The 11988-nt window shown below is 34.2% G+C and overlaps 1 long non-coding RNA gene across 3 annotated transcripts; it reads right to left on the bottom strand.

Annotated features, from left to right (window-relative positions):
- Positions 1 to 764: 764 nt before the first annotated feature.
- Positions 765 to 10012, bottom strand: LOC128558248 (uncharacterized). Of its 3 annotated transcripts, XR_008371563.1 has the most exons (5): positions 9665 to 10012; positions 6860 to 6975; positions 5656 to 6020; positions 5075 to 5373; positions 772 to 1787 (listed from the first exon to the last, which is right to left on the bottom strand). It is a non-coding gene; the product is annotated as an uncharacterized LOC128558248 (long non-coding RNA). The 3 variants fall into 3 exon arrangements; XR_008371562.1 differs by lacking the exons at positions 6860 to 6975; positions 9665 to 10012 and having other exon boundaries at positions 765 to 1575; positions 1706 to 1787; positions 5656 to 6853; XR_008371561.1 differs by lacking the exons at positions 6860 to 6975; positions 9665 to 10012 and having other exon boundaries at positions 765 to 1787; positions 5656 to 6853.
- Positions 10013 to 11988: the final 1976 nt, after the last annotated feature.

Here is an 11988-nt window from a genome sequence, read left to right as displayed (position 1 = left end):
TCACGATAAATACCGCTTAATCCCGGCGTTTTTAATTACAGAAAATTTTATATCATTGTCTAAAAGAAAAGGCGATATAAAATATGTATTCAAATTTAAAAATAGTTCATATCATTTCCACTTAATATATTAATCACAACAATTCAAATGTATTGAGTATCTCTACGATAGATATTCAAAAATGATAAATAATGTATAAATAGGGATATATCAATGTACCACCAAGAGTGACAAACTCATAGTTTGAACACAGACATTTTACAGCCCATATTGTACTTTCAATTTTTCTAATAATCGGTATTATCGGTTTTTGACACATTAACTAAAGATTCTGAAGGATAGATTCGATATACTCGTTATATCTTTTAAATGGTTTAAGATAACGAATTTGCTTCGGCGGCAATCGTTGAATAAATCTTTCCTCTAAATAATGACATAATTTTAGAAAATGTAAGTTTATTATTTCACTCACCCTTTGAACCGTTTATAATACCACCCTTAATTCCTATTGGTCAATAGTAAAAGTCTAATTTTAGTCAAAATTTAGGGTCATTTTCGTTGATATATTGCGCAAAATGCGCAAAACGGAAAAAAAATAATCGTTGTTGCTTCGGCGATGTTTCAAACGACTCAACTTTGTAAAAGTGAAATAAATATTTTTATTATTTCGCTTACGCTTCATGCCTTTTATACAATCACTATTTCTTTTAAAATTGAGGCTCGGACCGGCTCGGAAATTTCCGAAGTTTCCCAAATGCAATATGAAACATGACATGCGTTCTATAATTTAAAACCCAAAAGTTCATTCATTGTATACTGAAGTATGCAAACTATGTCCTATCCTATTTATTTTATGTGCGCACTACGTGTGGGAAGCATATAGACGTATGTGCCTTAAATGTCACGCAACCCAAACCATGACTTATTTCATTTTGCAAAGTTTCATTGAGTATTATTTTTATTTTTTCATCCAGCCAAAATCTTTCTAAAGCAAATTTATGTAGTTTTCATCAAATTTGAGACATACATGGTCTTATTATATTTTAATTACAAGACATTTAGCGGAGATTCCATTATGTTTTTAAAAATTTGATGATATTTGTTCACTAATGGAGAAGAATTCTGTATTCATTTATAAATACGAAATACTAAAGAAACTGAGCTTTTGCGATAGAATAAAGTCCTAAAACTGTATGGAAAATTTTACTAAAATGACAAAGTATCAAACTTCCGCGTATCCTAGTAAGATTGCAGTACAAAGGAAAACTAACGAAACTATTAACTATTCCTTCTATGAAATGAATCTCCAGAAGGTCGAAAATAAACACTTAATCAGTTATTACTCACATGCCGGTTCATAACGAGTAATGGATTCTGTGAAAACTGAAATCCACGAGAAGACCTTTTGGAAGCATAGACCATAACCGAGCAAATAATAGCAGACTCAGTTTGAGCGAGTCTGTTCATAAGAGGTGCACTCCTTACGCTCCCTAGCCCCGACGTAAGAAGAATCTTCGTGTTGCTCCTGCACTACGTTCGCCTCTCGAATAAGCAATCTTTTATTCCTCGGTATGTCTGGAAAATTTCTTATATGTATTTCGACTCATACAAAGAAACGAATTCGGGCTGTGCATCTCATATAATGCACCATTTTATAATTCTTAGAAGATTCTTAAAAGACATTTTGTGTTACCTATGCATTTACCTTTCACTTATTAATCTGCATATGTTGGTTCCTTCCCGAACCCTTTCTTCACCCGCTCGACACTTTGGAACGCAGATGCAGTCTGAAAGAGATTATATTCGTAATCGTCATATATCTACTTAGAAGTGATTTTTATTAGGTGTTTTTTTTTAAATTTCAAATTAGTCCGACTGGGTTTTAAGTTTGGCTGATTCCGTTTTAAGTAGGTCGGATTTGTTTCAAGTTAGGCAAACTGAGTTTTAAGTTAGGGAGTCTGGTTTAAATAAAGGCCTGTCTTGTTTGGAAATTAAGCCGACTGGTTACAAGTTAAGCTGACTGGGTTTAAAGTTAGACCAACTGGGTTTCAGGTTAAAGCTAACTGTTTTTTAATTTGACCGACATGGTTTTAAGTTTGGTCGACATGTTTCTAAATTAGCCCGATTTAGTTAAAAGTAAGGCCGACTTGGTTTTAAGTTAGGACAAATGAGTTTTGAGTTTGACCGATAGACCGACGAAACATTTTGTCAATTACGAATGAACACGCCATACTTTTAAAAAGTATTTCGGGGGAGAATGGCAATGGTACCTCGAGTAAGTAGGATGACCAAAATGGGATTCCAAGCATATACAACGAAGTGAACGCCGCAGCTGTCTTATGTCGGGACATTTGATGTTATCATGTCATAGCGTGATGTTAACTTGTCAAAACAGTGTCTTATTATATTTAAAAGCTATGTTATTACGTCAAGATATGGTGTTAACTTGTCAAAACAGTGTCTTATTATGTTAAAACGCTATGTTATCTTGTTAAAGTGTCGTGTGATTTTGTCTACTGAGCTTGCTATTATGTTAAATTGCTATGTTATCTTGTCAAACTGTGGTGTTAACTTGTCAAAACAGTGTCTTATTATGTTAAAACGCTATGTTATCTTGTTAAAGTGTCGTGTGATTTTGTCTACTGAGCTTGCTATTATGTTAAATTGCTATGTTATCTTGTCAAACTGTGGTGTTAACTTGTCAAAACAGTGTCTTGTTATGTTAAAACGCTATGTTATCTTGTTATAGTGTCGTGTTATCTTGTCTATTGAGCGTGCTGTTATGTTTAAAAGCTATGTTATTATGTTAAAGTGTGGTGTTAACTTGTCGAAACAGTGTTTTATTATGTCAAAAACCTATGTTAATATGTCAAAGTGTGGTGTTAACTTGTCGAAACAGTGTCTTATTATGTCAAAAAGGTATGTTATTATGTCAAAGTGTGGTGTTAACTTGTCGAAACAGTGTCTTATTATGTTAAATAGCTATGTTATCTTGTCAAAGTGTGGTGTTAACTTGTCGAAACAGTGCCTTATTATGTCAAAAAGCTATGTTATGATGTCGAAGTGCGGTGTTAACTTGTCGAAACAGTGTCTTATTATGTCAAAACGCTATGTTATTAATATGTTGAAGTGTGGTGTTAACTTGTCGAAACAGTGTCTTATTATGTTAAAAAGCTATGTTATCATGTCAAAGTATGATCTTGTTTGCAGAGTGTATTACTACTACTACTAGTATGTTACAAAGCCATGATATCTTGTTAAAGTATCGTGTGATTTTGTCTACCGAGCGTGCTTTTATGTAAAAAAGCTATGCTTTCTTGTCAAAGTGTTTTGTTAACTTATCAAAACAGTGTCTTATTATGTTAAAATGTTATGTTATCATGTCAAAGTGCGATGTTATCATGTCAAAATGTAGTGTTAACTTGTCGAAATGGTGTCTTATTATGTTAAGTGCTATGTTATTATGTCAAAGTACCATGTGATCTTGTCTACAGAGCGTGTTATTATGTTAAAACGTTACGTTATCATGTCAAAGTACCGTGTAATCTTGTCTACCGAGCGTGCTATTATGTTAAAAAGCTATGTTATCTTGTCCAAGTGTGGTGTTAACTTGTCAAAACAGTGTTTTATTATGTTAATACGTTATATTATTATGTCAAAGTGTGATGTTAACTTGTCCAGATAGTGTCTTATAATGTTAACTAGACATGTTATCTTGTGTTGTGTTAACTTGTAAAAACAGTGTCTTATTATGTTAAATGCTATGTTATTATGTCAAAATACCATGTGATCTTGTCTGATCAGCGTGCTATTATGTTAAAAAGCTATGTTATCTTGTCAAAGTGTTGTGTTAACTTGTCAAGACTGTGTCTTATTATGTTAATATGCTATGTTATCATGTCGAAGAGTGATGTTAACTTGTCCAAATAGTATCTTATCATGTTAACTAGTCATGTTATCTTGTCAAAGTGTTGTGTTAACTTGTCAAAACTGTGTCTTATTATGTTAATAAGCTATGTTATCATGTCAAAGAGTGATGTTAACTTGTCCAAATAGTATCTTATTATGTTAACTAGTCATGTTATTATGTCAAAATATGGTGTTAACTTGTCAAAACAGTGTCGTATTATGTCACAAAGCTATGTTATCTTCTTAAAGTATCATTTAATCTTGTCTAGCTTTTTTAACATAATAATACGCTCTATAGACAAGATGGCACTGTACTTGGACATATTAACATAGCTGTTTGACATAATAAGACACTATTTGGACAAGTTAACACCACACTTTGACATAATAACATAGCTTTTTGACATAATAAGACACTGTTTCGACAAGTTAACACCACACTTTGACATATTAACATAGCTTTTTGACATAATAAGACACTGTTTTGACAAGTTAACACAATACTTTGACATGATTACATAGTTTTTTAACATAATAAGACACTGTTTTGACAAGTTAAGACCACACTTTGACATGATATCATGAAATGTCCCGACATAGACAGCTGCGGCGTTCCATAACGAAGGGTAATACATTTGAAGTCAATGACATCCGATATGGCACCGAAGAGGAAGAATTTCTCAGGCCTTACATATTCTGTTTGCTTATGTCTATTATTGTACTCTCATGAATGAAAACGAAATAATCTCTTGAAATCGATGAATACGAAATAAGCGAAAGATATAACAGACATACGCAGACACAAGTCTTAGAGAAAACATAATTTTGAGTTCAAACACCACGAACACTATGCTTAAAAAGCGTTCAAAGTCTATAATGGCTATTTCCGTTGTTCTGACACCCACGCACAAACAAAAGTACAGTTAGTTCCCTAACAAGCCCCTGTTTAAACCTACGTTATACAAAATGCACTTTTATTTATACAGCAATTGTTTCATTCAATACCTACATATTTGTCTATTCGGTAAACCTGTTTTGACACTTAATATGTTGTGTAAAATAAATTATGTTATTTGTGTAAAATAACAAACTTAATGCTTACAACTCTGAACGTAATTAATACTAAACAATGTTTTTCCTAATGGTACACAAAGTGTTTACGTACTTGGCATCAACTCCTCTGTTGAACTGCATTTTATCTTTAGATGGTACTTTGCGTCCACACAGAACCCAATGTGAAAAAGATGACACCATGGGTATTGCAGTAATTTTTCTGCGAATTGCATCTCCATAAAGCTGGTATTTGATTTGTGGAATTCCTAACGACAGTTATGGATTCATCTTTCACACAGGGAGTAAAGGCGTTTCTTTTGTTTTCCTGGAAGTAGCCAACTGGACATTCTATTCTATACACATCAGCATACTCGGATACGGCTGAATCAAGAACCGCTATATTTCTGTATCCTAGAAATATAAAACAAATGTATCATAAACTGTGTCATTGTGAAAATAATAAACTTTAGGCACTTATTTGATTTAGTTATTTACTATAAAAAGGAACTTCGATAACAGCGTACTGAACCTAGTATTACGAGAAGATGGGGCCTGGAAAGACCTCCCGATGCATATTTCGCCTCACAAGTTACTTTACAGTAAGATTAAGCTATAAATAAAGTTCCTAAGATATAAAAAATAAATATTCCAAAAACTTGCAAACGGTTTCTATGTTATGTAATGAAAACTTACGTTTACTCTAAGGGTAAGTTTGTCCACACAAATGTATTGAATTTCCATTGGGGATATTTAAACAAAAATAGTTTTCTAATGAGCACACATCACTATAGCATCCTTCATAATAAGTCTCGTGCATATTCTCGTTGCTATGACATTTTTTCAACTCTCTATACGAACACTCCTGTGGCTGTTTCAGCACTTTAAATGTACGTTTTTCACTTATTACCAGATTATTTGGTAATTCTGATTTCATGTACACTTGTCGTTGTTCTACATTTTCTAAACCAGCAACATGGACTGGTAAAAATTATCAATGTCATACACATGAACCATCCCGAAATATGTATAAAAATCACAACGACCCGATCGGATTCCATCTGAAAAGATTTAACTTAAATATTAGTCAATGTATATCGGCAACCAGTTAAAACATGTATCAAATTATGTTGGAAAATCTATCTGAGTCAGACTTAATTTAAGTTTCACCAGTATACTTTTACAATTCACGTATAAACGAAATATAAAAATCATTAAAATATGTTTTATCATTCATTATATTATCTAATTATAACTGATTATCCTTTAAAATATTAAAATACGACGCCACGGATTGAAAATAATACAATCCAAGGAGGGGTTTGGCTTAAAGAAATGCGGTGTGAACCGGTTTGTCAGCAATGTTGGAAAACTACAAGGCACACCCTGCAACTATAAATAGACATCATAATAAATATATGTGTAATAACATACGTTAAACTAAACAAGGACAAGACTGTGATAAAAACAAAAGGAGAAGAACGGCTAACTTTTAATGCAGTCCTGTTGTATATGAAATAATCTAATCTTAAACTAAAACTCTCTTATATGTATGTGTATTTGTACATTGAACAAAAACGTAGTATTAGATAAACAACTATAAAAGATGTTTAAGTGTCCATGTGGTATCTTTACATTTCAGTTTAATCACCGATTCGCAAACATGACTGATTGTACCAAAAGTATAAAATAATTATTAACATTGTTGATGAAGTTAATTGTTCTTTTGATCAAAGATAGAACACACAGATAACACGGCGATGTTATGTTTGATAACACTGATTAACAGAACCTCTTTTTATTATCTTAGTTGATAATAGAAACTGTTGAAACGATTACAATGGTAAAAAAACAAAAATATCATTATTTTTTTTAAACTATTATCAAGATTTATACTTACCATACATTCGCTATATTTAAATCACAACGATTCATTTAAAGGAGTGTCACATTTATTTACGCCTTAAATATATCATTGTTGACGTGTTAAATACTTCAAATAGGAAATGGGCACACCTAAAAGGATATCAGATAAAAAAGTGACACTTTATAAATATATTGTTCTGTTACTTAGTAAGCGCAGATTTTGATTAAAATTTATATCATGCTTTATTTCCTGACTAGCCTATAATTCATTACCATGATTACAAATCAATAATGTAAATAATTGTTTACATAATTATTAAGAAGGACGTATGCTAGAATTTGGGGCGAAAATTTTCCAAATTACAGAATTTCCTCAAACTTTGGATATTTAAGGACAATCATCTAAGAAACAAAAATATGCAATAAAAATCATACGTCACCGATATCAAAAAAAGAGTTATCTGTCCTTGAAAACGGCATTTCCCCCAAAAATGACGTTTTCAAGGGCAGATAACTCCTTTTCAATACACCAGGTGCCCCTCCGTGCATTATTTCATCACGAGCGGACACCTGGGTAGAACCACCGACCTGCCGTAAGCCAGCTGGATGGCTTCCTCACATGAAGAATTAAACGCCCCGAATAAGGCTAGAACCCACATCGATGAGGGGCAAGTGATTTGAAGTCAGCGACCTTAACCACTCGGCCACGGAGGCCCCATTAAACTAATTAAGAAATATATATGCAATAATTATACATTTGTATCGCTATTTAGGTTCGGACACCGAGAACGGAATATTCAGTGCCGGGTCAATACTTCCGGACAATATATAACTGTATGTGTATAATTCAAACAATAAGGTAACTTGAAGGCTAGTAAAATTGTCCGACTAGATGAATCTCAAATAGTTCTTACATTTATGTAATCTTATTTAAAGGTGGCGTGTCTTCATCATTTCATACAAATTTTGCAATTCTGTTCGCTAAAATCTTCAAAGGTTGGCGTGTTTATTTTTTATTTAAAAAGTATCTAAACTTACACATTTTGGAATGGTCTCTTGAATCTCTAAACAGGTAATACAAATCTAACAGCCATTATCCCTAAAAGGTTTAAGGTATATAACCCCAAAACATAATCTATTCTCCACATATACGAAGTCTTGATAAAAGTATGCGCTTAATAAACATTAATAATAGCTACCGTAACGGAGGAACTGTAAAAATATATATTTAATGGGATATAAAAAATATGGTAATGCCTATATTAAACAATGAGTACCATTTCGCTTTGGGAACTTTAAAACTCTCTACAACAAGGCAGTCTGAAAGACAGCTAAATCCCCCGCCACTGTTATGGATAGTGAAAGGGTAAACCTTTGATTTTAGCTGTGACCTTGACCTTGAACTGACATGGCTGACTAATAAATTCTGCACAACGTCTTGATGAGGTGATCATTTGACTCAAGTTTCATGAAAATCCTTTAAGGGGTTTAGGAGATACAGAGCTGAGACCTTTGACCTTTAGTTGTGATTTTGACCTTGAGTTGACATGGCTGACTCATGAGTTCTTGATGAGGTGATCATTTGACCCAAGTTTGATGAAAATCCTTCAAGTGGTTTAGGAGATACAGAGTGGACACAAAATGGAAGGCTCAAACCTTCGACCCTTAGTTGTGACCTTGACCTTGAGCTGGCATGGTTGACTCATAATTTCTGCACATCGTTTTGATGAGGTAATCATTTTACCCAAGTTTTGTAAAATTCCTTCAAGGGGTTTAGGAGATATTACGCGGACACGAAATGGAAGGCTCAAGCCTTTGACCTTCAGTTGTGACCTTGACCTTGAGCCGACATGGCTGACTCATACGTTCTGCACATCGCCTTGATGAGGTGATCGTTTGACCCAAGTTTGATGAAAATCCTTTAAGGGGTTTAGGAGATATAAAGCGGACACAAAATGGAAGGCTCAAACATGTGGCCTTGAGTTGTGACTTTGACCTTGAGCCGACAAGGCTGACCCTTGGGTTCTGCACATTGTCTTGATGAGGTGATCATTTGACCCAAGTTTCATGAAAATCCTTCAAGGAGTTTAGAAGATATAGAGCGGACACAAAATGGAAGGCTCAAAACCTTTGACCCTAAGTTGTGACCTTGACCTTGAGCCGGCATGCCTGACTCATGGGTTCTGCACATCGCCTTGATGAGTTGATCATTTGACCAAAGTTTTTTTAAAATTCCTTCAAGGGGTTTATGAGATATAGAGCGGACACAAAATGGCAGGCTCAAACCTTTGACCTTGAGTTGTGATCTTGACCTTGAACCGACAAGGCTGACTCATGGGTTCTGCACATCGTCTTGATGAGGTGATCATTTGACTTAAGTTTCATGAAAATCCTTCAAGGGGTTTAGGAGATATGGACCGGACACGATTTTGTTACGGACGGAAGGACGCATGGACACATGGACGCAGACCATTCCTATAATCCCTCCGCCACGGCGGGGGATTAATTAACCATATTTCTACATGTAGAACTTAAAATGTAGAGTGGCTATTGAATGAAAGGCTAAAATGATCAAACAGAAATAACTGTTAATGCCACTAACACTTCTGATACTGGCAACAAATCATCACTAATTTACAATGTGCTAATCACTTGTATTAACTTTATCATTAATTCTTTTCTTTTTGTAATTTTCTGTATAATAGTTTATTACAAATAGAAAGGATTTCGTAGTTAAAACGATCAAAACCTTATTCAATTAGTGCAATTAACACATATTTATAGAAGTTGACGATGGTATTAAAGGAAGAGATAAAAATAATTAGAAGTTATTATCTACCTTAATCGCCGATACATTTCCGACTCACTTCATTTCACTTCATTCCAATACCGTCCCGTTTAATATGATCGCTATCTTGAAGTGTTAAATTACAAGTAAGTTGGGTTTTTTGTGCATTGTTAGACACTTAAGGTAGTTTGTCGACCTTCTTGTCTTTCTATATAATGTATGTCAGTTAGGTTCTTTTAATTGCCAACAGGATCACCCGACATTTTTGGTTATTAATAGATAAGTCTTTTGCGTTTGATTTAACACTTAAATTGAAAGAGTGGGCTTAAATAATTTCCCGCCCACCCTTGTCCCAATTCTGTTTCTTGGTTCTTTTGCGGTTTTCTGTGTATTTCAGGTACCTGCCGATCAGCGATCTCCGAATCCTCGTCGCAACTTCCGTCCACTGAAGAATTACAATGGGTGGCCGTTAAGTACCTCCACCAGTACAAGAATCTTTGTATAGTGATATATATAGTGATGAAACAGTTAACTTTGTCATTTCGGGTATCTGTTACCAGTGCCCATTCAACAAAAGCTGCTAGTTACCGGAAGGAAACTAAAATATCGCGTCTCTGTTACCAGGGCCAAATGAGTTGTTGAGTGCAGTGTTTTTCGGTTGTTGAATATCATAAGGAAGTTGCGGCCAGACTCCGCCAAAACAAATATAATAATATGTGTTTCATAAATAAGATTATATATATGTATAAAGCAGATTTGTCAAGTTCTTTATTTTTAGTACACATTTGTTATCATAGCTTCTGGCCTCTGTAATGATGATTTTTTCCTTTCGATTTGCAAAATTTTACAATATTGTTTTCAATGTTTGATCTGGCCTATAATGATGGCATCAGATGTATTAATACAAACGAAAAAAAAGAAGTTTTACTAGTAAAAGTTATCAGCAAAGAAATCAAAGTCAAAATCAAAGAGCAATTTATGTCGGGCATGACCATTACGCGGAAAATTCCTTTCTTTTTCAGAAAGATCAAAAGCACCAGAAAGAAAGTTCTGTTTATTGTTTGTTAATAGTCTTATTTTCATTTCATTTTAGATACTGATTTATTATATTGTATGCATTGTTAATTGCCACATTTGTTTCATATGACGGGGATCGAGGGGCATAGAGGTATAGGCCTTTTATATCTACCGAAATTCCGGATACTGCCTAGTAAAGTTAATTTAAGCTAAATTTTAAATCCACTGTATTGTATTACTTTTATTGGTATGTATATAAATAAGTTTTATACTGCTAATTCTGTATAAGCATTTGATAAGGATTGTGTTGCATTTGACAAGGGTTGTTGCATTCAATGTATCGTGTTGTAAATATATCTTTGTTTTTATGTATTAAGTTTGTAATTCACCTTGAAACACTTTAAAGTCACAAGGTTCTGTCATTTTAAAGTAGGCATAGCTATGTCCACTCCTCTTTTTGTAATCCACACCAAACTTATTACAACAAAACTTATTGTACAGAACGTAAGTCTAGTACAAAAATCCGTAAAATGATTTGACGAGCTGCATATAGAGGTTCAACCCCCCTTCCCCCACCCCCCGGTAAATGGTACCATCATATACTGTATAAGAAAGAGAAACTATACACTACGCTACCCATTGAGCCACACCAACAAGTGCGTTTAATAAACAAGCCTTGGAAATATAAATGTTGATATGTAAAACCTTTTACAAAATTTTAAGAACTGTCACCTGTTGTTTTCGCATGATAAACAGTTATCAAACAAGAGCTGTCACTAATGGTGACAAATGCCCCCGCAGCGCCTTGACCTTTGACCTGGTGACCTTGACCTTTGACCCGATGACCTTAAAGTCAATAGGAGTCGTGTACTCATTAAGTACTATCAGCATGTGAAGTTTGAAGGTCCTGGGTGCAGTGGTTCGCGAGTAAAGTACCTTCATGCAAAAAGTTAATGTTGTGACGAAAGAACGAACGAACTAATGAACGAACGGACGGACAGTTGAAAACTAATAGCCTCCCTTCGGGGGCATACAATTTAAAACAATGCCGCGAAATCTCTGAAATTCAGTGTCTTAAGATTGTTTTTGAATGTGTCAAGTGACTTACTTTCGCATAGTTCTAACGGCAGTTCATTCCAAAGTTTTAGACCAACAGTACAAAAACTTCTATCATTGAATGTTTTACACTTGTTGTATGGAACAACATAACGACATTCACAATTTTCAGACGATCTCAAACCTTGTCTACTAGAAATATACTCTGTAAGGTGCTCTGCCATTGTGGCAGTTATACATGAAAGAAAGAATTTTGAGCTCAATTCTTGCTTTCACCGGCAACCAATGTAAGTGATACAATG

This window comes from Mercenaria mercenaria, chromosome 1 (genome assembly GCF_021730395.1).
Source record: "Mercenaria mercenaria strain notata chromosome 1, MADL_Memer_1, whole genome shotgun sequence".
NCBI classification, from domain to species: domain Eukaryota; kingdom Metazoa; phylum Mollusca; class Bivalvia; order Venerida; family Veneridae; genus Mercenaria; species Mercenaria mercenaria.
This window is presented reverse-complemented; position numbering and strand designations above follow the sequence as displayed.